This window comes from Sarcophilus harrisii, chromosome 2 (assembly GCF_902635505.1).
Source record: "Sarcophilus harrisii chromosome 2, mSarHar1.11, whole genome shotgun sequence".
NCBI lineage: Eukaryota > Metazoa > Chordata > Mammalia > Dasyuromorphia > Dasyuridae > Sarcophilus > Sarcophilus harrisii.
The window spans coordinates 55916470-55926751 of NC_045427.1; positions in this window are offsets into that span (position 1 = coordinate 55916470).

Here is a 10282-nt window from a genome sequence, read left to right on the forward strand (position 1 = left end):
TAATTTGAAAATCTGTGTCTTCTCTATTTCCTAGTGTATACTCAGTGGGTTAATGGTGAATCTACAAGCAGAACCTGGGTCTCTTTGGCTAGATATGGAGGGAAGGAGGATGGGTTATTTGCTGGATAATCTCTCAAAGAAACAGAATTAGGGCTTGATCCAAGGTCCTGAGGAAAGCCTAGGGAAGTGGATTTCTTTATGCCCTATCAAGATCAGCCCTGGCATCTGGGAGGGAGAAGAACATTCTATTATGAATCTCACTATAGGTTCTGAAGGAATTCCTGTCCTTTTATTTTTATTTTTTTTTATTTAATAGCCTTTTATTTACAGGTTATATGCATGGGTAACTTTACAGCTTTAACAATTGCCAAACCTCTCGTTCCAGTTTTTCACCTCTTACCCCACCCCCTCCCCCAGATGGCAGGATGACTAGTAGATGTTAAATATATTAAAATATAAATTAGATACACAATAAGTATACAAGACCAAACCGTTATTTTGCTGTACAAAAAGAATCGGACTCTGAAATATTGTACAATTAGCTTGTGAAGGAAATCAAAAATTCAGGTGGGCATAAATATAGGGATTGGGAATTCAATGTAGGTTTTTAGTCATCTCCCAGAGTTCTTTTTCTGGGCATAGCTGGTTCAGTTCATTACTGCTCCATTGGAAATGATTTGGTTGATCTCGTTGCTGAGGATGGCCTGGTCCATCAGAACTGGTCATCATATAGTATTGTTGTTGAAGTATATAATGATCTCCTGGTCCTGCTCATTTCACTCAGCATCAGTTTGTGTAAGTCTCTCCAGGCCTTTCTGAAATCATCCTGTTGGTCATTTCTTACAAAACAGTAATATTCCATAATATTCATATACCACAATTTATTCAGCCATTCTCCAACTGATGGGCATCCATTCAGTTTCCAGTTTCTGGCCACTACAAAAAGGGCTGCCACAAACATTCGTGCACATACAGGTCCCTTTCCCTTCTTTATGATCTCTTTGGGATATAAGCCCAGTAGTAACACTGCTGGATCAAAGGGTATGCACAGTTTGATAACTTTTTGAGCATAGTTCCAAACTACTCTCCAGAATGGTTGGATTCGTTCACAACTCCACCAACAATGTATTAGTGTCCCAGTTTTCCCGCATCCCCTCCAACAATCATCATTATTTTTTCCTGTCATCTTAATTCCTGTCCTTTTAGACTGGCTGTGGTGGGAAAGGGAAGCCCAGGATCCAGGAATCATGGAGGGAAATGGGAAACTCTCAATCTGGATCAGAGTCCTCTCTCAGTGCCAGACTAGATATTTACTGCCTCCAGACCGAGTTTATTTCTGTACCCAAATTAGATGGTACTGAGCTCACTCATATCCAGTTACCTGGATGATCAGTTATTCAAAGACTTCCTTTGGGTGCCATTGAGACAAGGAATTCTGGTAATCATTAAGGTAAATAATTAATAGCTCTCTATTTGGATCTAGAAAGAAAATAAAAAAACCTGAGAAAGAAAACAAAAATGCAAGCAAAACATAATGGAAAAGCTATGTTGTGGTCCACACTCATTTCCCATAGTTCTCTCTCTGGGTGTAGCTGATTCTCTTCATTACTGAACAATTGGAGCTTTTCCAGCACCTTTTCTTGCCTCCCTGCCAGTAAATGAAATTCCTCACATAGGTTTTAAGATAACTACGAAGGAATGGGGGAAAGGGCTTTAATAGGTTCATGAACATAGACTCAGTTCCAGGATGACTCTGTGGAAAAGGGAAGGGGAGGGACAATGGGAGAAACTAAGGCAGTGAAAAAGACCCAAAAATATTACTAAAAACTGTATTTTTTTAAAGCTTCAAGTTGTAGAGAAGCAGATATATTTATACATTGTTGGTGGAACTGAAAATTGGTAGACTCTTTTGGGAAGGTATTTCAATTCTCCTCCCCCATGCCCATTCACTGTAGAAAAGGTTCAAAAGTAAAACGTAACCAACATGTGAGTAATTAATGGGGGAAGGATTGTATCACTGAGAGATTCCCAGCCAGGATTCCATGCAGACAATTACAGAACAGCATAGGAGCTATGACTGGAGACTGAAGGGAGTGGTGATTCAGTGCAGGGACAATGGGTGCAGGCTGAGCCACAAGTAGAGAGAATGAGGGACACTTAGGTGTCATAAGTGAGAGGGAAAGAGAATAAGGGATATTCAGGGTCTCATATCCAAGTAGAAGGGAAAGGAAGTGAGGGGCACTTGGTGCCATATCCAAGTAGGAGGGAAAGGATACACAACATTAGCCAGCTCAGTTGAGTCAGCTTACTCCAAAAGTAAGGTTCACCCCTAAGGGAATGGCATCTCTAGTATAAAGCTGTCAGTTCTACTTGGCCCATCTCTCTGAGCATATTCTGTGCCTTCATTCCCAAGGTTACAGAGTTCTGTGCAGTGTAGACATTGCTATGCTCGCAGTGTGGGTGGGTGGTCATTTTGAACAACACTGATGTCCATTCCTCATTCTGGATCAGGTCTACAGTCACACAGAGAGCTGTGCAACCACTTCTGCAACTTCTGCAACCACTGGGCCAGTGTTGTTAGGATCAAAATCCATGATGGAAAAAATCAACAGATTGTGGTTTTCCAAAGTGATGGGGACTTCTCTATTGGTTACTCACATGTTGGTTATGTTTTTGAGGGGATAGGAAGGGGAATTGAATACTTTCTCAGAAGATTATGTGCAAAACACATCTACTGTGGTCCAAGAATATTACAGGATCCTACCAGTTTTTAGCAATCGGCTACCCTCTCTTTTTCAGTTCTAGCCACTTTCCCAGGTTATTGTCAACATATACATCTTCCAAGTGGTTTTCAAACCATGAAAGTTGGTCAGTTGTAATTCCTGCTACTAAAAGAGGCTGAAGCTAGTAGACCATTTGCTCTTGGAATTTGCTACAGCATGGCTAAAGTCAGTTAGGTGTTTGAACATGTCTGGCACCAAAATAATGAGCCCTCAGAAATGGGGGAATATCAGCAGGCCTAAAGAGAGGCAAACAGACCCAGGTCAAAATAAGAGAAAGGATCATGGAAAGTAAAATGGATAATTTTGATTATATGAAATTCAAAGGGTTTTGCACACGCAAAATCAATGCAGCCAAAATTAGAAGGAAAGCAGGAAATAGGAGGAAAAAAATTTTAAGTAAGTTTCTCTTAAAAAAGTCTTCTTTCTCAAATATATAGGGAATAAAGCTAAATTTATGAAAAAAAAGACAACTACTCAATTGGCAAATGGTCAAGTGTTATAAACAGGAGTTTTCAAATGAAATCAAAGTTAAAAATAGTCACGTAAAAATACTCTAAATCACCACTGATCAGAGAAATGCAAATTAAAACAACTCTGAGGTACTACCTCATACTTATTGAGAATGTTAACATGACAGAAAAGGAAAATGGTAAATCTTGGAGGGGATATGGAAAAATAGGTATATTAATGGGCTGTTTGTGAAGCTATGCATTGGTACAACCATTTTGGAGAACAAATGGGACTATACCCAAAAAGTTATAAAACTGTATATATCCTGTGATGCAGCAATAATACCACTAGGTCTGTATCCTAAGGAAATCAAAGAAAAGGGGCAAAGGACCTAAATATACAGAAACATTTATAGCAGTTCTTTTTTTAAAAAAATTATTTTATTTTTAATTTATGAAATAAAACAAGTATTTTTAGCTTTTTATTTTCAAAACATAAGCATAATTTTCAATACTCACTCTTGTAAAATATTGTTCCAAATTTTTTCTCCCTCCCTCCCCCCTTAGATTTAGACAGGAAGTAATGCAATTTGTGTTAAACATGTGTGATTCCTCTATACACATTTCCACAATTATCATGCTGCACAAGGCAAATCAGATCAAAAAAGAAAAAATGAGAAAGAAAACAAAAAAACAAGCAAAAACAAAAAAAGGTGAAAATTATATGTTGTGAACCACATTCAGTCCCTATATAGTTCTTTTCTGGGTATAGATGGCTCTCTCCATCACAAGTCTACTGGAATTGTCTTGGATCACGGCATTGCTGAGAAGAACCTCGTCCATCAGAGCTGATCATCACATAATCTTGTTGTTTGTTATTGTGTACAATGATCTCCTGATTCTGCTTGATTCACTCAACATCAGTTCATGTAAGTCTCTCCAGGCCTCTCTGAAATCATCTAGCTGAGCATTTCTTATAGAACAATAATATTCCATAACATTCATATCATAACTTATTCTCTAATTGATGGGCATCCACTCAGTTTCCTGTTCCTTGCCATTACAAAAAGGGCTGCCACAAACAATTTTGCACATATGGGTCCTTTTTCCTTTTTCATTATCTCTTTGGGATACACTAGACCAAAGTCTTTTAGGCATACTTCCATTTTGCTCTCCAGAATGGTTGGATCAGTTCACAACTCCACCAACAATGTATTAGTGTCCTAGTCCCTCCAACATAAAAAAGTATTTTTGATAACATAGTACAATAAAAAGATGATTGCACATGAAACTGTAAATCCATTATGTACAACTTGCTATTCCTTTCAAATATATAACAAAATTATGTAAATTTCTTTTTTTTCTTTTTTTATTCCCTCTCTATCCCCATACCTCCACCCTAGAAATAGCTACCATGAGACACAAAAAGGTATGTGTTGGTGTATCTGGATGTGTGTGTAAAATTATTCTATAAACATTTTTATCAGTTCCTTTTCTGGATTCAGATAGTATCTTTTTTCATATGTTCTTTAGAGTTAATTTGGGTATTTTTGTTAGACAAAATAATATTATCTCAAAGTCATTCTTAAAATAATATTGCTTGTTGCTGTATGCAATGTTCTGTGGTTCTCATTTCACTCTTTATTATTTCATGTAAGTCTTTCCATGATTTTTTTAAATCATTGAGCTCATCCTTTTTATACCACAATAGTATTTCATCATAATCGTAAAATACAACTTGTTTTAGCCATTCCCTAATTGATGGGTATCCCTGCAATTTCCTGCCCTTGACCACCAAAAAGAGAGCTGCTATAAACCGTTTTAGAACATACAAGTTCTTTTCCTGTTTCTTTAAATCATCTTTGGAAATAGACCAAGTAGTGGTATTGCTGGGTCAAAGGATCTAGGCAATTTGGTTCATAATTCTAGATTGCTCTCCAAAATGATTGGATCAGTTCACAATTCCAGCAACAATGAATTAGTGTCCCAATTTTTCCACATCCTTTCCAACATTTATCACTTCTTTTTATTATTTTAGCCATTTGGGTAGGAGTAAAATGATATCTCAAGATTGTTTTAATCAGCATTTCTCATTATAGAAGTTCTTTTTGTGGTGGCAAGGAACTGGAAGTTGAGGGATATCCATCCATTGGGGAATGGCTGAATATTGATATATGAATATGATATGAACATGATACATGAATGTATCATGGAATCTATTCATGGAATGAATACTATTGTCATGGAATATATTGTGCTATAAAAAACGACAAAGAGAATGCTTTAAGAAAAACCTGGGAATACTAATATGAACTCATGCAAAATGAAGTGAGCAGAATCAAGAGCACATCGTACATTGTTACAGCAATGTTGTATGATGATCAGTTGTGAAAGACTTAGCCATTCTGATCAAGATAACAATCCATGACAAATTCCAAAGGACCCATGATGAAAAATGCTTTCTACTTCCAGAGAGAGAACTGACGAATTGAGTGAAGATTGAGCAGATTTTTTTTTCATTTAATTTTTTTTTTTGTAACATGGCTAATATGGAAATATGTTTTACACAATTTTATATATGTAGTTGATATCATGCTGTTTGTCTTCTCAATAAGTGGAGGACAGAGAAGAAGGACAGAGAGAATTTGGAACTCATTTATTAAATGAATATGAAAGATTAATAGAGATTTTTTGTTTTGTTTTGTTTCGTTTTCAATGGAGCAGGTTAAAAATTTGTGCTGATAAGCAGTAGGAAGGAGTTTATGTACTTCTAGCCTGGGTAAGATAGAGAGATGCTATCTCAAAAAAAAAAGAAAAGAAAAAATAATGTTATGAAAATAATGATTCCCTTTGACCTAGAGATAATGCTTTGAAGAGATGAAGGGGAACTTGTGTTGGATATGCGGTCAGGAGGCCTATATTCTATTACTAGCTATTTAACCCTGTACAACTCTGAATCAAATGCCTCTGTAAAATGAAGATAATAAAATTTCCACTGCCTGTGTCACAAGGTAGGTGGCTTTGTAATGGGAAAGCATGGCCAGACTGAGGTAGATGGAATATAATGAAATGTGACTGCACAGGAAGATATGGTGAAAAAGATAATTTCAGAGAATCCTGGGTTGTTCAAACTGATACAATGTGAAAGGCACGTGAGAGGACAATTTATATAAGGACAGAATCATGGTAAAAGTTGACAACTGTGAAAGATTTAGGAGTTCTGATCAATGCAATAGCCAGCTATATCTCTTGAGGACCAATGATGAAGCATGCTATCTGCCTTCTGACAGAGAAGAAAAGACCCATGCATTTTTGGAAGTGGCCACTGTGTCGATTTGTTTTGCTAATTAGGAAGGTTTTATTTTTTCTTTCTTTTTACTAGTTAATGTGAGGTAGTGAGAGACAGAGACAGAAAGAGACAGACAGATAGAGACATAAAAGAAGAAAGAAGAAGAAGAAGAAGAAGAAGAAGAAGAAGAAGAAGAAGAAGAAGAAGAAGAAGAAGAAAAAGAAGAAGAAGAAGAAGAAGAGAAGGAGGAGGAAGAGGAAGAAGAGGAGGAAGAGGAAGAAGAGAAGGAAGAGGAAGAAGAGGAGGAAAGGATGAGTAGGAGGAGTATAAAGAGGAGAAGGAGAAAGAGGAGTGAGAGAGGGAGGGAAGAGGAAAAGAGAGAAAGAAAGGGATGGAAGGAGAGAGAGATTATGTCATTTTAAAAAATGTATAGACAAAAGAAAGTACAGGCAAGCTAGACAGTTTTGCAATTAAAGGTAGGATTCATAGATTTGTTTGTTTTTTAGATGATAAAAAAATTTTGTTATCATCAGCTGATGGATAGTTGCCAAGTGACGAGCAATTCCTACATATTTTTATTTTAAAAACAAGCTGTGAGAAATTGAGCTCCACAGTTTCCTACTGAATTCTTTTTTTGTGTTTTGCTGCATGTATGGAAATGATCGTATTTTTGTAGGTTTAAGATCAAAATAAAAATTTTAATTTTAAAAGAGTTACCTGTTCAAAGAGAGCAGATTTGGAATTGGGAAAAACAAGAAATCATTTAAATGCTTAATAATCTGAAAATGACTGAGTAAACCAAGGCCATTTCATAAGGGAAATAAGAATGATGTCAAAGGGCCTGTCAAGGAGAAACTCCCTCCTCAAAAAAGTCTTTCAGAGGAGATGGAAGCTCAGACAGCTTCAATGACTTGTTCACAGTCATAGCTAGCTAATAAGTATGGGGAAGAGAATTGTCATCCAAGTTATCCTGATTTCAAATCTAAGTCCCTTATATTCAATTCAATATACTTTAATTCACCAAGCATTAATTAGGCAACTACTACATGCTAGGCATTGAACTAAGTGCTAGGGATACAAAAACAAAATTGATACTCACCCTGCCCTCTCGAAGCTTATGTTCTGGCTAATGTGGAAATCTGTTTTTCATGATTTTATATGTATTATGAATATTGTATTTCTTATCTTTTCAATGGGTGGAAGAAAGGGTAGAGGGAAGGCAATAATTTAGAACTGCAAATAAACATTTTTTAAAAAATGTTTTCTTATTTATTAGTTAAACCAGAAAACTCTGCCATTAAAGTTTTGATGTTAAATTTTTTTATTATAGCTTTTTATTTACAAAACATATGTGTGGGTAATTTTTTAACACTGACCCTTGCAAAAATTTCTGTTTCAACTTTTTCCCTCCTTCCCTCTACCTCCTATCCTAGATGGCAGGTAGTCCCATACATGTTAAATATGTTAAAGTATATGTTAAATACAATATATGTATACATATGCAAATAAATATTTTTAAAAAACCTTTTAAAATGTATACACTCTGAGGGGTAAATACATACAAATATATATATATATATAAATTATAATAGCTAGCATTTACACAGCACTATATGGTTTGCAAAATATTTTATTTATATTAATTCACTTAACCATCACAACTACTCTGTGAAGGTTTTTTTTTTCTTTTTATCCCCATTTTATAGATGAGGCACAGAAAGGGAAGTGACTTCCCTTAGTTAATTAGTGTCTGGTAGCTGGATTCAAACTCAGGTCTTCCAGTTCCCAACTCCTGAATCCTATCTGCTATGCTACCAAGTTGTACCATCATCTTCACTGACTGGGATGGAACCCTGGCCAATCATCTACTAAAACAGCTGGAAAGTACAAAGAGCAGCCAAAGATTCTATATAAAGGGCTTCAAGCCTGTTGACCTTCTGAGCAGCCCAGTCACTTATGAGCTACATTCTTAGATCTGGACAGGTCCCGTTATCCCCAATTATCAAGGTCGCTCAGCCTGGAAAAGAGCAGGAGGAAACGACTGCTGGAATCCGTACTCTGTGGGTCACAGGTGAATGCTGCTGTATTAAGTAATGAGTGAAGGTGTGAAGCCTCTGGGACCTGCTTCGGACTCAGTGGGAGGGGATGACTGAGAGACCTGGTGAAAGAAAGATACAGATCGTTGATGTGCTGGAGGCAGAGGTACCAAGGAAAGGACCTTTACAGGATGCTTTTGGTGCTGGAATCCTACTGTTTTCTGGATTGGGGCAGACCTGTCTCCAAAGAGCTAGGGAGTTTGGCTAGCTCCAGATACTGGTTCCAGAAGGACAACCCGGTCTTACTGGCCAGGTATAGACAATCACAGGTGGGAATGTGATCATGGTGGACCATCAACACACGAATGAAGAAACTAGGAAAGTGAGCAAAAGTGAAAGGGCAGTCCCTGATCCTTTGCATAACCTGAACATAATAATGAGAAGAAGAATCATAGCTAGTCTTTATGGTGCTCCAAGGTTTGCAAAGCACTTTATAAATATTATCTCACAACAATCTTGAGAGATGGGTTCTATTATTTTCACCATTTTACAGTTGAGGAGACTGAGGCAGAGGTTAGGTCACTGGCCAGCTAGTGTCTGATCCATATTTGAACTGGAGTCTTTCTTATTCAGAGTACACTGTTTTCTGTTCTGCATTACCTAACAAATGCCTTATTGGCTTATCAATTGGAGTCTGGCTCCATCTCCTCCTTTTCCCCCCTTTAATTATAAAATCCCTGAGTGCCCAATTCGCGTCCTCTGGCATGTGGAAGGTTCCCACACTTTAAACAGTGGTGCTTGAGTGTTTCCTTTTCCTTCCTAAGGATGGGACATGAAAATAGTCATTTCCCTAGTTCATATCTTAAAATAATAAGGGTATTGGAACAGCTCTTCTGTGGCTAACCATGCAACTATTTCTCATCATTATATATTGCTGTGCTGCTAAAAGACAAAACAAAATAATACAAAGTGAAGAACACAGGAGCAGAAATGAACTATATAACCTGAGAGATGATAGAGAAAATATTTATTAAGCATTTGCTAAACGCCAGTAATACAAAGAAAAAGAAAAAGATAGTCCCTGCTTCAAGAAGATTGTATTCATTTTCACTTTTTGTTGTTGTTTGTTTGAATTTTATTTTCTTTCTCATTTTTCCTTTTTAATTTGATTTTTCATGTGCAGCAAGATAATTGTATAAATATGTATGCATATGTCAGATTTAAAACATATTTCTACCATGTTTAACATATATTAGACTACTTGCCATCTAGGGGAGGGGATGGGAGAAGGGGAGGAAAAGTTGAAACACAAGGTTTTGCCAGGGTTAATATTGAAGAATTAGCTATATATATATATTTTTTTTTGAAAAATAAAAAAAATTTAATTAAAAAAAAAGAAGATTGAATTCTAATGAGAGTGGACAAGACATAAAAGGCAGCTGAAAAGGTGGAGGAGGGGAATAGAGGGGAGGGGGCAGGGTGGAAAAATAGTCCTAAGAATCGTGGGCTTGTTAGAAGAGAAAGTGGCTGGAGTGGATCTTCTTCAAAGGCTGATTCAAATGACCAGGATGAAGAGAAACCTGGGTAGTATTTCATACAAGGATTGGGTGAGGAACTGGAGAGATTTAACCTGAATAAGAGAAGGAGTGTGAGTGTGGGTATGTTGGGGGTGGTCTTCAAGTAGTGTAGAATGATAATAGTAGTAGTAGTCACAGTAGTAGTAAT